General features: G+C 38.3%; 1 protein-coding gene and 1 long non-coding RNA gene across 5 annotated transcripts in view; both read right to left on the bottom strand.

Moving 5' to 3' along the window:
* ABL2 (ABL proto-oncogene 2, non-receptor tyrosine kinase) overlaps positions 1-18351 on the bottom strand; it is a 108712-nt gene that overhangs the window by 89767 nt on the left and 594 nt on the right. The gene's annotated exons all lie outside the window — the stretch shown is intronic.
* Positions 1506-12974, bottom strand: LOC123382793. The gene is made up of 3 exons (XR_006591758.1): positions 12620-12974; positions 6168-6170; positions 1506-1517 (listed from the first exon to the last, which is right to left on the bottom strand). It is a non-coding gene; the product is annotated as an uncharacterized LOC123382793 (long non-coding RNA).

Below are 18351 nucleotides of genomic sequence, written 5' to 3' on the forward strand. Positions count from 1 at the left end.
TGGGTCTTAAAAAAAAAAAAAAAAAACAGGACTGGGGAGATATATAGCGCATGCGCGTGCACACACACACACTCTATGTATCTCTTAAGTAGACACAAGAAACTGGTGAATGGATTGCCAAAATCTGAGTGGCCAGGGGAAAGGAAGTGGCAGAAACACTTCTGTACCATATGAATTTTAAACTATGTAAAGTTACTGACCATTCAATAAATAGACAAATGATTTAAATTTTAAGAGAGAAAGACTGAGCCATTTAGCAACAGGGATATATACCAAAAGAATACACTGACTTTTCATGATAAAGAGAAGCTGAACAGCCATTATGTTCCATATACAAGCTAAAACTGAGAAAGCCAGCTGGAAGAAAGGAAAACCGAACAGATGTACACAGCAAAAAAAGATGCCAAAACCTTACAGCCTCTGAAAGAGAAAGACGGAGCATTCAGTCTTAATTTCTAATTGCTTACCAGCTCCAGTTTCCCTAAGGCCCAGCTGTACGATGATTCCTATCTATGGAGTGTCATGATCACCAGCATACACACATACAACGCTCCTTTCCACCACCTTGTGGAGTTAGCTCCATCGGTTCGCCATTTCTTTTTTTCTTACAGCACCTTCAGCTAGCTTTTCTATCTACATAGTAGATAAACAGGAAAGTACTTTAGTTTGATTTCCAAGTGCCTTTGTGAAAGAGGAAAGATTATGATTTACCTAAGTGCTAGAAATATCCAATCGGAAAAAAAAAAAGTCCAGTAGAATGTAAGTAATAATTGTATCAAAACAGAATAAAACTACACATTATGCTTATCTATATATCCAGAAGCAATGAAATCTGGTCATTGAAGCTAGGCACAGAACAAGCGTAAATACAATATATTTAAATACTAAATATATTTAGAACTTTTGAAACTTAAATATATTAATAAAAATGTTCTCTATTTTTTTTAAGTTGCTTTTCTATCCCTTTTTTCTATCGCTCTGTTACTTATCAATCACCTTTTGAACACTTTTATCATCCACTATACACTCTCTGGGAATTTTACATGTAATAATTAATTTTCACAACTCTTTAAGGTATGCACTGTTAGCATGACTATCTCACAGATGAAGAAACACACAGAAAAGAAGTAACTTGCCCAGAAATACTTAATTTCTAAGGTCTCTTACAGTTCTAAATTTTTCATACCTATGTCAAGATACTAAAATCACAAATTTAATCTAGGCTCTAAACCCACATAGTTTAACACCAGAATCCTATGCTATTAACTGCATACTTATAAATGGTTGCAGCTCTGACAGATGTTTAAAATTGAAAACACTCAACTAGAAAACCCAAATGCTTCAAGAATTCCAAGTATAAAACAACTGTTTACATCAAGATGAGAGAGCAAACACAATCTCATTCTTGGCAGATCAATATTTCATATAACTTTAACGTATTTATTTTAAGTAACCTCTACACCCAATGTGGGGCTCAAACTCATAACTCTGAGTCCAAGAGTCACATGCTCTTCCAACTGAGCCAGCCAGGTACCCTTCTTAAATATAAACTTTTTAAAGAAATATTTTCCTGCTAATAGTAATTATCTAGCTTTCTTTTGTTATTTCTTTCAAATTCAATTCCAAAAAATACCTGAGAAATAAAAACAGTACATAAAGGTTAGTCACAAAATGAGCAAAATAGTAATATTTATTAATATTTATTAAAGTGAATTATACTTATTATATTTTCTTTTTCTTTTTATTACATTATCATGAGGGCTTTAGGAAGACAGTGGAGCATGAGTACAGGATATCTCCTGCTAGGTGCAACAGAGATTGGGAAAACCATAAAACATAACCCAAGCTCTGCTTCCTACTAGCTCTGTGGTCTTAAAGGAGACTTAACCTCTCTAACTCAACTAAATATCATCTTCATCATAGCTAAAACTATTAAGTATGTATAGCTCTCAGGGTTTTTTTTCCATGCATTGCATACTTATTTTTTATTGTTTTTCAATTCCAGTATACATAATTCTAGCTAACATACAGTGTTAGTTATATTACTTTCAGATGTACAATATAGTGATTCCACAACTCTACACATTACTCAGGGCCCATCATGATAAGTGTACTCTTTAATCCCAATCACTCAATTCACCATCCCCCCTACCAATGCCCCTCTGGTAACCATCAGTTTGTTCTCTATAGTTAAGAGTCTGTTTCTTGATTTGTTTTTTTTTCCCCCCCTCTGTTCATTTGTTAATCTTAAAGTCCACTTATGTGTGACATCATATGCTATTTCTCTTTGTCTGACTGACTTATTTCACTTAGCATAATACTCTCTAGCTCCATCTCTGTGGTTGCAAATGGCAAGACTTCGTTTCTTTTTTATGGCTGAATAATATTCCATTCTGTGTGTGTGTGTGCGCAAACACAACCCACACCTTTTTTATCCATTCATCTATTGATGGACACTTGGGCTGCTTCCATAATTTGGCTATTGTAAATAATGCTTCAATAAGCATAGGGGTGTGTATATTCCTTTGAATTAGTGCTTTTGTATTCTTTGGGTAAATACCTGGTAATGCAATTACTGGATCATTGGGTAGTTCTAGTTTTACCTTTTTGAGGAACTTCCATGCAGTTTTCCACAGTAGCTGCACCAGTTTGTATTCCCACAATTAGTGCATGAGAATTTTTTTTTCTCCACATCTTCACCAACACTTGTTTCTTGTGTTTTTGATTTTAGCCACTCTGACAGTGTGAGGTGATATCTAATTGTGGTCTTGATTTGTATCTCCCTGATGAGTGATGTTGAGCATCTTTTCACGTGTCTGTTGGCCATCTGGATGTCTTTGGAGAAATGTCTGTTCATGTCTTCTGCCCATTTTTAATTGGATTATTTTTTTTTTCCTCAGGGTTGTTGGAGGATTAAGTGACACAGCAGAATACAGTGTCTGGCACACAAGCACCTGATTCTCTCCCAATGCTACTATGCTAGTGTTAAGGCAAAATGGTTAAGAGCATAACTTTTCGGGTTAGACATGCCTTATTTTGAGACCCGTTTTCATCATTTACTGGATTAAGATTAAATGAGATTCTTACAGCAGAGTTTGGCATACAAATGCTAAATATTATATAAATAATAATATCAAAAGCAAAAACTAAGTGCCAACAAAAGATAACTAGAAATTAAACCTAGAAAAATAAGTTAGACCTGAATCTTTCTGTGCTCTACTGCTAAGCTATGTGTCCACAATCAACTTGTTTCATCTCTCGAAGCATAGTTTACCCACCTGTAAACCAAGTGTATTAGAATACAGGATTTCTAAGGTCTCTCCCAGTTCTAAATTTTTTTTTTAAAGTTTATTTATTTTTGACAGAGAGAGAGAGAGAGACAGAGCTTGAGTGGGGGAGGGGCAGAGAGAGAGGGAGACACAGAATCCGAAGCAGGCTCCAGGCTCTGAGCTGTCAGCACAAGCCTGACACGGGGCCCGAACTCACAGACCATGACATCATGACCTGAGCCGAAGTCAGATGCTCAACCTACAGAGCCACCCAGGCACCCAGGTCTCTCCCAGTTCTAAATGTTCATACCTATGTCTGTCTGGCTACCAAAATCATAAATTTTATCTTGTAACAACCAACACCCTCATATATATACACACACTCTCACGGAAAAGAAAAACACATCAGCAGGAGATTGAGAAATTGAGATTCAGAGAAATGGCCAAAAATGGCAAGTTCTACAACTCCAGTTGAAGATTGACTTTTTTATTATTTTGCGAGAGAGAGAGGGGGAAAGAAAGCGAGAGAGAGATCATGAGCGGGGTAGGGGCAGAAAGAGAGGGGGAGAGAGAGAATCCCAAACAGGCTCTGCATTGTCAGCACAGAGACTGCCTCAAGGCTCGAACTCACAAACTCACAGGATCGTGACCTGAGCTGAAGCCAAGAGTCAGAGAGACACTTAACCAACTGAGCCACCCAGGTGTCCCCCAATTGAAGATTTTAACAAGAAACATGTTCATGCCAAATACTTTAAAAATATTTTTAAAAGGAATGCCTAACAATAATGGAAAACAGCACTTAATTTAAAATTACTACCAAAAAAAACCATAAAAATATTTATCAGGAGTCTTGAGTACCTATCTAGCTCACAATGCCTCTCCTAAAAAGTCCTTCTCACACAATGGTATGCCCCGAACAGCCAAACACATTCTAGGTCACTGGTTCTCAACCAGGGGTAATTCTACCCCCAAGAAGAAACTGGCACTATCTACAGACATTTTTTGGTTGTCACAACTAGTTAGTTTTTTGGTTGTCACCATTTAGTTAGTAGGAGCAAGAAATGCCCCTAAACATCCTACAAGGCACATACCAACCCCACAACAAAAAAACATCCAGCCTAAAATGTCAATATTATGGAGCCTGAGAAACCCTGTTATAGGTGATCTGAGCATCAATCACAATGACTGTCCTGAGAATTTGGAACTAAGAAATGAAAGTTTACTATAAACCATTCTCTTGATCAGAAAAGACATTAAAAAATAATGGGAAGTATGATATGAATTGAATGTCTAAGAGAGAAGAATCACGTGAGCAAACAGCCAAAACAAAAGACAAAAAATAAATATTTCCTGAGTTTCTAGCAACCTTCCCTGTCTTTTGTCTAGGCCAGCCTAGCTGCATTCCTGTCCTTGAGCCTCCACTATCCCCATAAATATTTTCTATAGATTACATAATCTGGAGTCTCTACTTTTAACCAAGAGTCCTACTCATACATATCACTCACAGAAAACTGCTAATGTAAAAGATTCAACTACAGTAATGTAATAGTTCAACACTATTAAATCTGAAATAAATTAGCAAATAAAATCAGAAATTCACTGAAATTTTATAATAAAAATGGTGAGGTATAGAAAAAAGATCAATGAATGCTAATATGTAAATATAAGGACATCAGAGGAAATAGAGAAGACAAATAATGTGAAAGCCAGGAAAATAGTCAAAACTTCCTAAACTAGCAAGAAAACCAAAATCCAAAGATACAAGTGGTACATTATGAAAAAATTCAGAAATAATCCTTTAAGACAGACTTCTCAAAGACCTATCAAGTTCTTTAGCTTTAAGAAGAAGAATTTTATACAAACCAATAGTACAAAAAATTCTATTAAAAAATGGGCAGGGAGCACATGCGTGGCTGGGATGGTTAAGCATCCAACTCCTGATTTCAGCTTGGGTCATGATCTCGTGGTTAGGGAGTTTGAGCCCCACGTTGGGCTCTGCTCTGACAGCACAAAGCCTGCTTGGGATTCTGTCTCTCCCTCTCTCTGTACCCCCCCCCCCCATCAAAATTAAAAAAAACTTTACAGGGCACCCAGGTGGCTCAGTTGGTTAAGTGTCCGACCCTCGGTTTCGGCTGAGGTCATGATGATTTCACAGTTTTGGGAGATTGAGCCCTGCTTCCGGCTCTGTGCTGACGGTGCAGAGGTTGCTTGGGATTCTTTCTCTTTCTTTCCCTCTCTCGCTCTCTCTCTCTCTCTCTCTCTCTCTCCCCCCCACCTCTACCCTTCCCCTGTTCACGCTGTCTCTCAAAATAAATAAACTTAGAAAATTTTTTAAATAAACTTAAAAAAAAATTTTTTAAGAGAATAAAAATGTTGGTAGGAAGATAACTAATGTAAAAATTATAACTGCCTACCTAGAAGAGAATTAAAGGAAAAATTACTGGGGCGCCTGAGTGGCTAAGTCAGTTGAGCATCCGACTCGATTTTGGCTCAGGTCATAATCCCAGGGTCGTGAGAACAAGCCTCACCTTGGGCTCCACAATGGAAAATTAAATTGGTTCCAACCATCAGTGAATGAATGAATGAATATTTTACATAGGTTCAATTTGGTAATAGGGAAAAAATACCAAAAGAAAAAAGGAAATCTTTGATAATCTTGTAAACAAATATTCCTCAATAAAAAAAATGGTTAATATCCAAATGAAATGCTTAATAGATATATCTGAAGCATGAAACACAATAGAGCTGTTGAAAAGAATGAGAAAGGGGTGCCTGGGTGGTTCAGTCGATTAAGTGCCCGACTCTTGATTTCAGCTCAGGCCACGATCTCACAATTCGGGAGTTCGAGCCTCACCACTGGGTTCTGCACCGACAGCAAACACAGAGTCTGCTTGGGACTCTCTATTCCCTCTTCTCTGTCTGCCCCTCCTCTGCTCGCTCTCTCTCTCTCTCTCTCTCTCTCTCTGTCTGTCTCTAAATAAATAAATAAATCAATAAATAAACTTGAAAAAATTTTAAAAACCATTTAAAAAAACAGAAAAGAATAAGAAATCTATACATTTGGTATAGAAGGGTCTTCCAGATACACTAAGTACAAAAAACAAATTTGGGAGAAAAAAATTCACATAGTACAATGCTATTTATAATAACAAGAGAACTATTAATACATATACTCATATATATATAAATATATAGAAAGTTCTGGGAAAATACACATCAAATCATAAACATTAGTTACCTCCAACAAGGGAATATAGGCTCATGGGCAGGAATATCAAAGGGGACTTTCACGTCTTGTCTATATGCTTCTGTACTGACTTTTTTTTTTTTACATTGAGATCTCTTCATAAATTTTTATACAATTAAAAAATACAAATTTCAAAATTAATAAAAGAAAGCTTGTGTGTTTTGTTATACACATACAAAAGCCTTCATGTATCCTTTCTTTCCTATAAGAAACAGATGGGTGATACTAACTGTGCCTGTTAGTACTGCTAGTTTTAGGAAAATGTTGTCTTAGTAATTATCTAGAACCACAAAATGCTAAGTAGCAATCTTTAGTCCTGGCTCAATATTGTTATTTTAATTTGCTGGAATTAGCGTAGAGAGAGGAACATGTTAACAAATTGTATGTGTACATACTGCATAATATATTAAGCCACAGATCATTTTCTTTGACCTTGACCACATCAAGTGAAAGGTTTCTAAACCCTCCCTCTCCTTGGAAAGCAAACCAGGAAATATAAATCGCCTGGGCCTGCTGAGCTTTGTGTTCTGCTGGATCAAAAACCAATACTGGCAGAGTTCACTGTGGAGAAGCCAGCAGTCCCACCACCAGAGACTCAGCACATTCACAACATGAAGCAAAGGGGCGGGGGAGAGCTTAATATAGGTTCCTAGGTTTTTAGCAACCAATATTAAAGTTGGCATAGTATTATATTTAATGTGTATCAACCTATGAATTTGAGTGGAAGTTCAAGCACAAACACTATGGAGAAACTGTTCTAATTAGTGTTATAACCATAAATTTATATACTGAAATCATGCACCCAATCCCAAAAGGCAGCGATTAGTAGCTAAGAGTTATTGTGCAAAACATCACACTTCCGTACATGCAGACACACAAAACTAGTTTTATAGTTTTTTTTCATTAGGATGTTCATCAACATCTTTTTAAGCAACATCATTCTTTTGGGCAGCAGTTCTAAATAATACCTAACAATTGAGTCATTAACATAGGCAATTACCATAGAATAATTGAGTAAAGAAACAGAAAGTACTCTGGAGGATTAAATTTTTTTCTTAATTCTGCCATATTACCTACAAAGGAAAAAAAAAAGTCTCCTTATAAATTGCATATTCCAACTATAAACAAAATATATGACTTTAGGGGTGCCTAGGTGGCTCAGTCTGTTGAGCATCCGACTTTGGCTCAGGTCATGATCTCACAGTACATGACTTCAAGCCCTGCATTGGGCTCTGCGCTAACAGGAGCCTGGAGTTGCTTCGGATTCTGTGTGTCCCTCTCTCTCTCTGCCCCTTCCCTGCTCACACTCTGTATCTCTCTCAAAAACAAATAATAAACATTAAAAAAAAATTTTTAATATATGACTTTAAGTGGCTATATATATTCCAATACCACAACACTGGAGAACTTCATTTTTAACATTAACATTTTGTAAGATAATACACCCCTAAAATTATTTGTTTACACTCAAACACCCTAGTGTAGTAGCTCTTACATGTGGATATTCTATATATCTAGGGGTATATCTGGATACAGAGAAAAAAATAGTTACCTACATAGTTTTATCAGTAAAATTATTACTAATTAGACATACTGTCATTTAAAATGTTTTTCATTGACAATGACTGTTATAAAAATATATAAAAGAATGTAGAATAAGAAAAATTATTCCACAATTACTCAAGGACATCTACTATGTGGCAGAAGAATTAATTCTTACAACCTAGTATCTTAGAACCTAAGAGTCATCTACACAAATATTTATGCAATTGGTATACAATATTGTCAGTTGGTAGTTTTTTTAAAGAACTTCTACCAGTATGGTTTAATTAAATCCACTATAAATATCAGAGTATATGTGACTAATATTTTATACTCTTTTCCACATTCATAGAGAAACAGGGCTTAATGCATTCATCCTTTAATAGGCTACCACTGATACCTGTTAAATCTTCATTTCTAAAAAGCCAAGAGAAGAGAGCTGTCATCTATCAGAGGGTGAAAGTATAAAATTATACAAATATATAAGACATGTATTTATTAATATACTTATATGTTAAATTATATAAAATATAAATTTTAAGGATGAAATATTAATAACACTAAGTCTAGAAGTTAGGACAGTAGTTCAACATTGCCATGAGATTCCAAATAGCATGAGTGCCTACTGCTCCCTTTGTTAGACAATATCCAAGTCTCAATCCACAGCCACAGAGTATACAGATCAACTCTTGCCTACCATTCTGAAAACCGCATCACTGGTCTCAAGAGAGATTTAAAAGCCTAAAAATCTCTGTATGCGCGCGCGCACACACACACACACACACAATTTCTTTGGTCTCTAATATTTTTCAATTGGGCAAGTAGGGTTTTATGGGTTTAAATGAAAAAACAGATATTAAGTGCCTAGAACATGCCTGGCACACCTCACTCAATAGATGGCAACTATTTCTTCACCACTTCTTCCAGTAACTGAGGCCTGCCCTATATCTGTCAGCAAAACCCTAGCCCTACCTCTCTTTTCCCCTCACACACTAGGTTCTTTCAAAAGTGCATCTCTTAACAGACCTCTAAACTATGAACTCTCCGAGATTAAAAAAAGTTAAGGCCAAAGCAAAAAGACTTCTCTTCCTGCCACCAAAAGATGGTAAAAGACAGTGGACACCTGCATGTGGACACTCGACTTGGAACAAATGGTCTTTTGAACCAGTTTTAAGTAAAACAGAGTCAATACATTATGTTTTCTGACTCAACTGACAATCTTTGAATAACGCTGATCCATTACTCTTCTTAATCTCACATTACCCAAAGTGTTCTCACAGTTCTTAAAGTGTGGCCCTCAACCAGCAGCGTCAGCAACAACTGGAAATTTGTCAGAAATGCAAATTCTTAAACCCCACCTCAGACCTGAATCAGAACCAGTGGGGATGGGACCCAGCAACCTGTGTTTTCACAAACTCTGCAAACTAAAGTTTGTGAACATCTGTTTATATAATTTGGTGAAGAATCTAGTGAAACTCCAAATTTACCTATTCCAGAAGAAACCTATTAATATTAATGAGGTTAACATTCTTAAGTATTTTGAAATTTCATGTATATGACAAAAAGCCCATATGACTCACAAAATCAATATAAAAGTCCTACTAAAACATGCTTTTAATAAGAAACTTTATAACCAGAGGTAAAAATAATACAGAGAGGCACAAAAAAGTCTCAAAGGATATCAGATGAAGGAGGCTGCATTATGATAAGTCATTAAATATTAACCAGCAAACAACTGTGCCAGCTTAGGAGATGTCTACCTAAACGTTACATTTGCATTGGCCTGTGTTTCTGGTTCAATTTCTCTGAAGAAAAAACGTCAACCCTATGAAAAGAGTGAGTGAAAAAGAACCATGGACTGTGGGTCCTCTGAGAACCAACCTCTAAGACAAATCATTCTAAGAGGGTAACATTTAAAACACTAATTCAAAAATATATATGCACCCCTATGTTTACTGCAGCATTATTTACAATAGCCAAGAAATAGAAGCAATATAAGTGTCCATCAATAAATTAATGGATAAATATGTGGGGTGTATACGGATGTATACATATATACATTACACACACATACACAAACAACAGAATATTATTCGCCCATAAAAAAAAAGAGGAGATCTTGTCATTTGCAACAACAAGGACAGACCTAGCAGGTATTATGCTAAGTGAAAGAAGTCAAACAAATACCATATGATTTCACTTATATGTGGAACCTAAAAAACAAAAAAATGAACAAAAAGTAGAATCACACCTATAAACAGAGAACTGATATTGCCAGAACAGAGGGAAGTAGGAGGAGGGATGAGCAAAATGAGTGAAGGACAGTGGGAGAGCCAGACTTCCAGTTTGCAGTGAATAAGTCACAGGAATAAAAAACACAGCATAGGGAATATATTCACTGGTATCACAATAGTACTGCATGGTGACAGATGGTAGCTACACTTGTGGGGAGCAGAGCATAATGTTTAAAATTGTTGAATCACTATGTTGTACACCTGAAACTAATTCAAAGTTGTGTGTGAACTACATTCAAATGGGGGGGGGAGGCGGTGTGGAGGGGAAGAGGATAACATTTATTTTCAGAAAAAGGAAGGCCTAATGTGACTTCAGGTCCCCAAAATTTCCCTTTTTGATGCTTTCTGAAAGTTCTTTAATAATCAAAAAACATTGGGGGGGGGGAAGGAACTTACAGAGAGAACACAGAGACTTAAGATATAAATGGTAAGACAATTCTATACTTTAGCATACCCTCAAGATGACAAGAGCAAAAAAAAAAAAAAAAAAAAAAAAAGACAAGAGCAGTGTTTTACATGGGTTACAAAACAAACATTTTCACACACAACTCATATAATCTCTACAACCATCTCCAGGTAAATAACCCCACTGCTACTTATTGAGTACTTAGTATATAATTTTATAGGTTGGGAGCTGTAAACACTTTACTAATGTCAGACATAAAACTAATCCAATTCTAATTCTAAAACACATGTTCTCTAAATCTCTACACTAGAACAAAGATTTGGAGGCAAAAGCTTGAGTTTCAATCCCATAACTTCACTGCTACTTGACCTTAGGAAGTCACTTAATTCTTTTAACTCTTCATCATCTGTAAAATGGGAAGATCAATACCTGCTCCCACCTATTTCAGAGTAGCTGTAAAGTTCAAATGAGATAAAGGACATAAAATGTCTTCATAAACTCTAAAACTAGGCAAATATAATTATCATCATTCCCGATTAAAGAATGAACATGAGGAAAAAAAAAAAAACAACACTGAAAGGAGGTTAGAGGGGGCAAGACGCTGGTTTTTCTGTTGTTTGGCTTTTGCCTTCTTTTTAAGCATGCTGAAGACATTTAAGAAGGAACTTCAGGGGCGCCTGGGTGGCGCAGTCGGTTAAGCGTCCGACTTCAGCCAGGTCACGATCTCGCGGTCAGTGAGTTCGAGCCCCGCGTCGGGCTCTGGGCTGATGGCTCAGAGCCTGGAGCCTGTTTCCGATTCTGTGTCTCCCTCTCTCTCTGCCCCTCCCCTGTTCACGCTCTGTATCTCTCTGTCCCAAAAATAAATAAATGTTGAAAAAAAAATTTTTTTTAAATAAGAAGGAACTTCAGACTGGGGAGCCTGGTGGCTCACTCGGTTAGGCGTCTGACTTCAGCTCAGGTCATGATCCCGCAGTTTGTGAGTTTGAGCCCCAGGCGGGATCTGTACTGACAACTCAGAGCCTGGAGTCTGCTTCAGGTTCTGTCTCTGTCTCTCTCTCTACCAGCCCTGCTTGTATCCTTTTTCTTTCAAAAATAAACTTAAAAAATAAATCAATAAAATAAGGAACTTCAGACTTCATAATTTACCTGGGACCTTACTGTCAATTGGGCTGTGAGAAGAGAATCTGTACCACAACTTATTTTGTCATTTTGCTGTAAGAGTCACAGTTATGCATCTGTAACTTCTGCAGATTTGGAGATTAACAAAAATGTAACAGTTTATCTCTTTTGAAAAGTTTAGTTCCCTTAAGAATCGGTGGCCACAACAGTGGGCACCTGGCTGGCTCAGTCAAAAGAGCATGCAACTCTTTTTTCAAAATGTTTATTTATTTTGAGAGAGAGAGGGCAAGTCAGGGTGAGGCAGAAAAAGAATCCCAAAGTGCAGAGCCCAAGGCTAGGCTCAAACTCAGGAACCATGAGATCATGACCAGAGCCAAAATCAAGAGTCAGATGCTTGCTTAACCAACTGAGCCACCCAGGCACCTGGAGCATGCAACTCTTAATCTGAGGGTCATGACTTTGAGCCCCAGGAAGAGTATAGACCCCCCCCCCCCACCACCACCACACACATACACAAGCAATCAGTGACTAGGCCACTATAATTAAAATTCCCTTTTAACAGCCCTCCTATTCTTTCTACAGTATCATTTTCAACCTGGGGTGCCTAATCTTTCATTCTGCAAACATTAAAACATGAAGTACAGATCCAAAATAAATAAGCAAATCAGCTCACTTAAACTGAATGAGTTTCAGGGAAAATTTTTATTATTCAAAATGTCACAATTTAAGGTTAATTTTTGACATGCTCCGTTTCCGACCTGGGCCGGTTCACCCCTCCTTAGGCAACCTGGTGGTCCCCCGCTCCCGGGAGGTCACCATATTGATGCCGAACTTAGTGCGGACACCCGATCAGCATAGCGCACTACAGCCCAGAACTCCTGGGCTCAAGCGATCCTCCTGCCTCAGCCTCCCGAGTAGCTGGGACTACAGGCGCGCCCGGCTTAAGGTTAATTTTTAACAGTATTTTCAGCAAATGAGAAAAGTAAAGCTGAAGTGAAATCCTCAACTATTGCAAGGTCTGTCAGATATTAAAAAGACAATAAGTGGCACAAAAACAGACACTCAGATCAACGGAACAGAATAGAGAACCCAGAAATGGACCCACAAACATACGGCCAACTAATCTATGACAAAGCAGGAAAGAAAGAATATCCAATGGAGAAAAGACAGTCTCTTCAGCAAGTGGTGCTGGGAAAACTGGACAGCGACATGCAGAAAAATGAACCTGGACCACTTTCTTACACCATACACAAAAATAAACTCAAAATGGATGAAAGATCTAAATGTAATAAGATAGGAAGCCATCAAAATCCTCAAGGAGAAAAGCAGGCAAAAACCTTTGACCTTGGCCGCGGCAACTTCTACTCAACATGTCTCCGGAGGCAAGGGAAACCAAAGCAAAAATGAACTATTGGGACCTCATCAAAATAAAAAGCTTCCGCACAGCAAAGGAAACAAGTGTTGCCTTGTAGCAACACTACAAGGCAACCGACAGAATGGAAGAAGATATTTGCAAACAACCTATCAGATAAAGGGTTAGTAACCAAAATCTATAAAGAACTTTTCAAACTCAACATCCAAAAAACAAATAATCCAGCGAAGAAATGGGCAAAAGACATGAATAGACACTTCTTCAAAGAAGACATCCAGATGGCCAACCGACGTATGAAAAATTGCTCCACATCACTCATCATCAGGGAAATACAAATCAAAACCACAGTGAGCTACCACCTCACTCCTGTCAGAATGGCTAACACTAACAACTCAGGCAACAACAGATATTGGTGAGGATGCAGAGAAAGAGGATCTCTTTTGCACTGTTGGTGGGAATGCGAGCTGGTGCGGCCACTCTGGAAAACAGTATGGAGGTTCCTCAAAAAATTAAAAACACAACTACCTTATGACCCAGCAATTGCACTACTAGGTATTTATCCAAGGGTACAAGGATGCTGTTTCGAAGGGACACATGCACCCAATGTTTATAGCAGCACTATCAACAATAGCTGAAATGTGGAAAGAGCCCAAATGTCCATCAACAGATGAATGGATAAAGGTGTGGTATATATATACAATGGAGTATTACTCGGCAATCAAAAACAATGAGATCTTGCCATTTTCAACTACATGGGTGGAATTATGCTAAGTGAAATTAGTCAGAGAAAGACAAATATGACTTCACTCATATGAGGACTTTAGGAGACAAAACAGATGAACATAAGGGAAGAGAAACAAAAATAATATAAAAACAGGGAGGGGGACAAAACATAAGAGACTCTTAAATATGGAGAACAAAGAGAGGATTACTGGAGGGGTTGTGGGCTAAATGGGTAAGGGGCATTAAGGAATCTACTCCTGAAATCATCGTTGCACTATATGCTAACTTGGATGTAAATTTAAAAAATAAATGGAGGGGCGCCTGGGTGGCGCAGTCGGTTGAGCGTCTGACTTCAGCCAGGTCACGATCTCACGGTCCGTGAGTTTGAGCCCCGCGTCGGGCTCTGGGCTGATGGCTCAGAGCCTGGAGCCTGTTTCCGATTCTGTGTCTCCCTCTCTCTGACCCTCCCCCGTTCATGCTCTGTCTCTCTCTGTCCCAAAAATAAATAAACGTTGAAAAAAAAAATAAATAAAATAAAAATAAAAAAAAAAAAATAAATGGAGAGGGGCGCCTGGGTGGCGCAGTCGGTTAAGCGTCCGACTTCAGCCAGGTCACGATCTCACGGTCCGTGAGTTCAAGCCCCGCGTAGGGCTCTGGGCTGATGGCTCAGAGCCTGGAGCCTGTTTCCGACTCTGTGTCTCCCTCTCTCTCTGCCCCTCCCCCGTTCATGCTCTGTCTCTCTCTGTCCCAAAAATAAATAAACGTTTAAAAATAAATAAATAAATAAATAAATAAATAAATAAATAAATGGAGAATATACCAAAAAAAAAAAAAAAAAGGACAAGTATCCAACCCCATATCGCTAATCACAAAACATCAGCTCACCAAAAAGGTCCAATAGCAGAGTTCAGGAAAGTCATATATCACTCACCCCTTTCACACCAAAAACAGCCCTATTATTTTTATTCCTTCTAAATTATTTTCATAAAAATCACTTTTGACAAGTTATAACAACTTACCAATACATTAACAATAAAAAAAGAAAAAACAATAAAAATACCATTCTCATTTTAAACGAGAAAATATTTCTTCCTACAGAAGAAAAATCATGGACTCCGATTAAGCCATTTCTATAACGTCTGTACATTTTTACTGATTAACTACAAAACAACATTTGATCTACCTTTAAACCTACATGTAAACTCAATAGCCTGCCAGACTTCAACTCCGTATATGAAATGATGTGCTAATATCTCGTGAAACTATTTGTATACTCGTTCCAGGATCCAAATTTTTTGTGTAAATGTCAAATGATAGATTGAGGAGCTTTTGAATCTGATTCATTCATTCATTCAATTCAGAATGTGTCATGTATTTCTAAGCAGTTCTTAACTAGGAGCAATTTTACCCCCTGCCCCAGGGGCCATTTAGTAATGTCTGTAAACCTTTCTGGTTGTCCCAACTGGAGGCCAGGGTTGCTACTGGCATCTAGTGAGTAGAGGCCAGTGTGCTGCCAAATGTCTCACAAAGCACATGACAGCCCCCTACAACAAAGAACCATCCACCCCAAAATGTCGACAGTGCCAAGGCTGAGAAACTCTGATCTACAGAAAAGTTTATAAACACTGATCTGTCTAGAAACAGTACTCACTTCACCTTTGTTTCCTGTATTATTTGCTAATGACATTCTTTTCATACTAGACTTTGGCAACAAACTTACCCTATTCCCATCCTTTCAATTAGCTTCTCACTTCCAAACTTGTCAATAATCATCATCTCAGCCAATTTCAAAACCTTACAGTCTTCGACTCACCCCTATTTTTATAATAGTAATGGCAGCAGCTGACACAAATTTAGCTCTTATCATGCACTACATATATTAACGAATTTAATCTACATACTATTATTATTAGGTGCTCTTATCCTCATTTTACAAAAGGAGAATCCAAGGCACAAAAACGTTAAATAACTTGCCCAGGGGTCACACATATAATAAGCATCTGAGCCAGGTTTCAAATCCAGGCAGAATGGCCCCAGAGTTAATGCCCTCTATAAATATTCCAAAGTGATCTCTTGTTCATCCTCCATATTGAATCATGAAGTCCTCTAAGTTTTACAAGGGCAGAGACTCTTGTTATGCTCACAGCAAGATCCCCAGAGCCCAGTTACATAATAGGTACTCAAAAAAATTTTTGTTTATTCAATGAATGAAATATCCCTCAAACTTACCCACCCTCACCGCCCCCCCCCCCCCCATTTCCATTGCCTCCACTTAAGGCCAACTGTTCAGCATTTCACACTTGGGCTTGATGATATATTCTATGAATTAGCCAATCAGGTAAACTGATATCAACTCCTCTGCCACATTTTCCATTACCCAGGCCCAATCAAATATATTCAAAGCTTTCTTCCCACTGCTTCCATTAGAATCATAAAATCTTAGAGTCAGAAGGTACCTTAGCAATCATCCAATCCAACATCTTGCAGATAGAGAACCCCAAAGATGATAAGTGACTAAATCACACAGCCAGGTGGAGCCAGGGCCAGAATTTGATTCTTGCCATTTTTGCTCTAAGATTTACTCCTGGAGGACTTGCTTCACTCCAAACAGGTGTCTCCTCACTATCCCATCAGCAAATTATGTTAATTCCCATTGTTTATGCTCAAGTCTTTTCTCCTGCCCAGCCTGTCCTCTTTGTCTTGATCCATAGATCCAAGTCCTATCCATCCTTCAAAATCTTTTCCCATTCTATTCTTCATGACATTCCTCCTTCTCTGAAAAGTTTCTGTCCTCAGTAAGATGCTAGAGGAAGAGAATCACGGCTGCCCTACTGGGCCAAGTTTAATGCCTACTAACACTTCCCACAAAGTGAGGCTACTTGAATGATCTTCCTTGAAAACTATTCATCCATTCTTTCCTCCTGTGTTTTAGAAGGTGATTTCAATAAAAACTAACTCATATATAGCACTTTCATAAAAATGTTCATATACCTGGAAGAGAAGCCGACTCACATCTTCAATAGTAGACATGTAACACTTGAATGGCCCAAAATAATTTATATCTCCTCCACTGAGAAACAACTCGGCATGCTCACAAAGTCCAAACCCAGAGCTCTGTGATACAACTTAGCTAGCAGCCACAGCTCCCCAGGTTCATCTCTTTTCTTTGCATAATGCTATGCATACAATCATTATTTCCTCCAAAACTCCATTTCTAACAGTCACACTTCCTTTCCTTCCTTCTCCTCCCTATATTGTTCAATTTAGACACCCTGTATCTTTTATCCTTTATTATTTTCTATATGCCTCCTTAGTGAAATTCCAACCTCTCATCCAACCTCAACTATGCAGTCCTTGTCACATCTATCCATGTGACCTCTATCTCTTCAGCCTAAAGTCTTGTGATATCTCATGATAACCCATGAAGCTCAATTGTTTTTCCCCCTTCGCCACTCTTCCTTCCTCTAGAAAAGTGGTCTCAAAAGTGGTGTGGGTGTAGCTCAGAGGAAGTGCAAATGGATCCAGTGGGCTGCAGGGTAGAAAAATATCAGAATTCTCATTATACTTGTTTTTCATCTCATCCTTTCTTAAATTCTATTTCTGTGTGCATTTACAAGTTACATAACATATCGGTACAGCAGAACAAGTACATATATAATTAACAGATACATAAGTTCCTGGAGTCTATGCTCTTTTACTGATAAGAGGGTATGATCAAAAGAGTTGGGAGACAACCATTCTAAAAATACCTGGATAATGAGGCCAAAGCAATAGGTTCCAGACTAGCGCATACACACATGTGCAGACTTACACATGTGCATAAGAACAAGGAAGAAAACTCTTGTTCACATCCAAAGTCCTAACCATGACCACCAACCTCTAACCCCTACCAGCTTCTCAGAAGTGTATCCTCAAAAAAAAGCAGAACATAGGACGGTCTAGCAAAGCCCTTCATGTGCAGTTTGGGGCGGGGGTGGGGAGGGTGGGGACGTCAAAAGTACTGAGACACTACCCTTATCTTTGCCACGGAATAGTATTTCAGGTCCCAGCTCACTATTCTGACACTGCTCTTAGTCTGACTTATACGTACATATACACTTTATACGCCACTATCTCCTGAGATTCAGTTCCTATTTCCAAATCCCTTGAGGCACAACCCGTTCCCTTCGCTAACGACCGATTTACACTAACACCTACTGGATCGAGCCCACACCTCCCAGCATCCTTCCCTCCCCTGGGGATACTATCCACCGTCTTCACCGAGCCACACAGTGTCCCAAGATACAGCACAGTCCATCCACGGTCCCTAAGACCACTTCTCTTTCCTTCTCCGCCCCCAGGAGCTGCCAGCCAGGCTGGAGACGGGAGGGGGGGAGGGG

Source organism: Felis catus, chromosome F1 (genome assembly GCF_018350175.1).
Source record: "Felis catus isolate Fca126 chromosome F1, F.catus_Fca126_mat1.0, whole genome shotgun sequence".
Classification (NCBI taxonomy): domain Eukaryota; kingdom Metazoa; phylum Chordata; class Mammalia; order Carnivora; family Felidae; genus Felis; species Felis catus.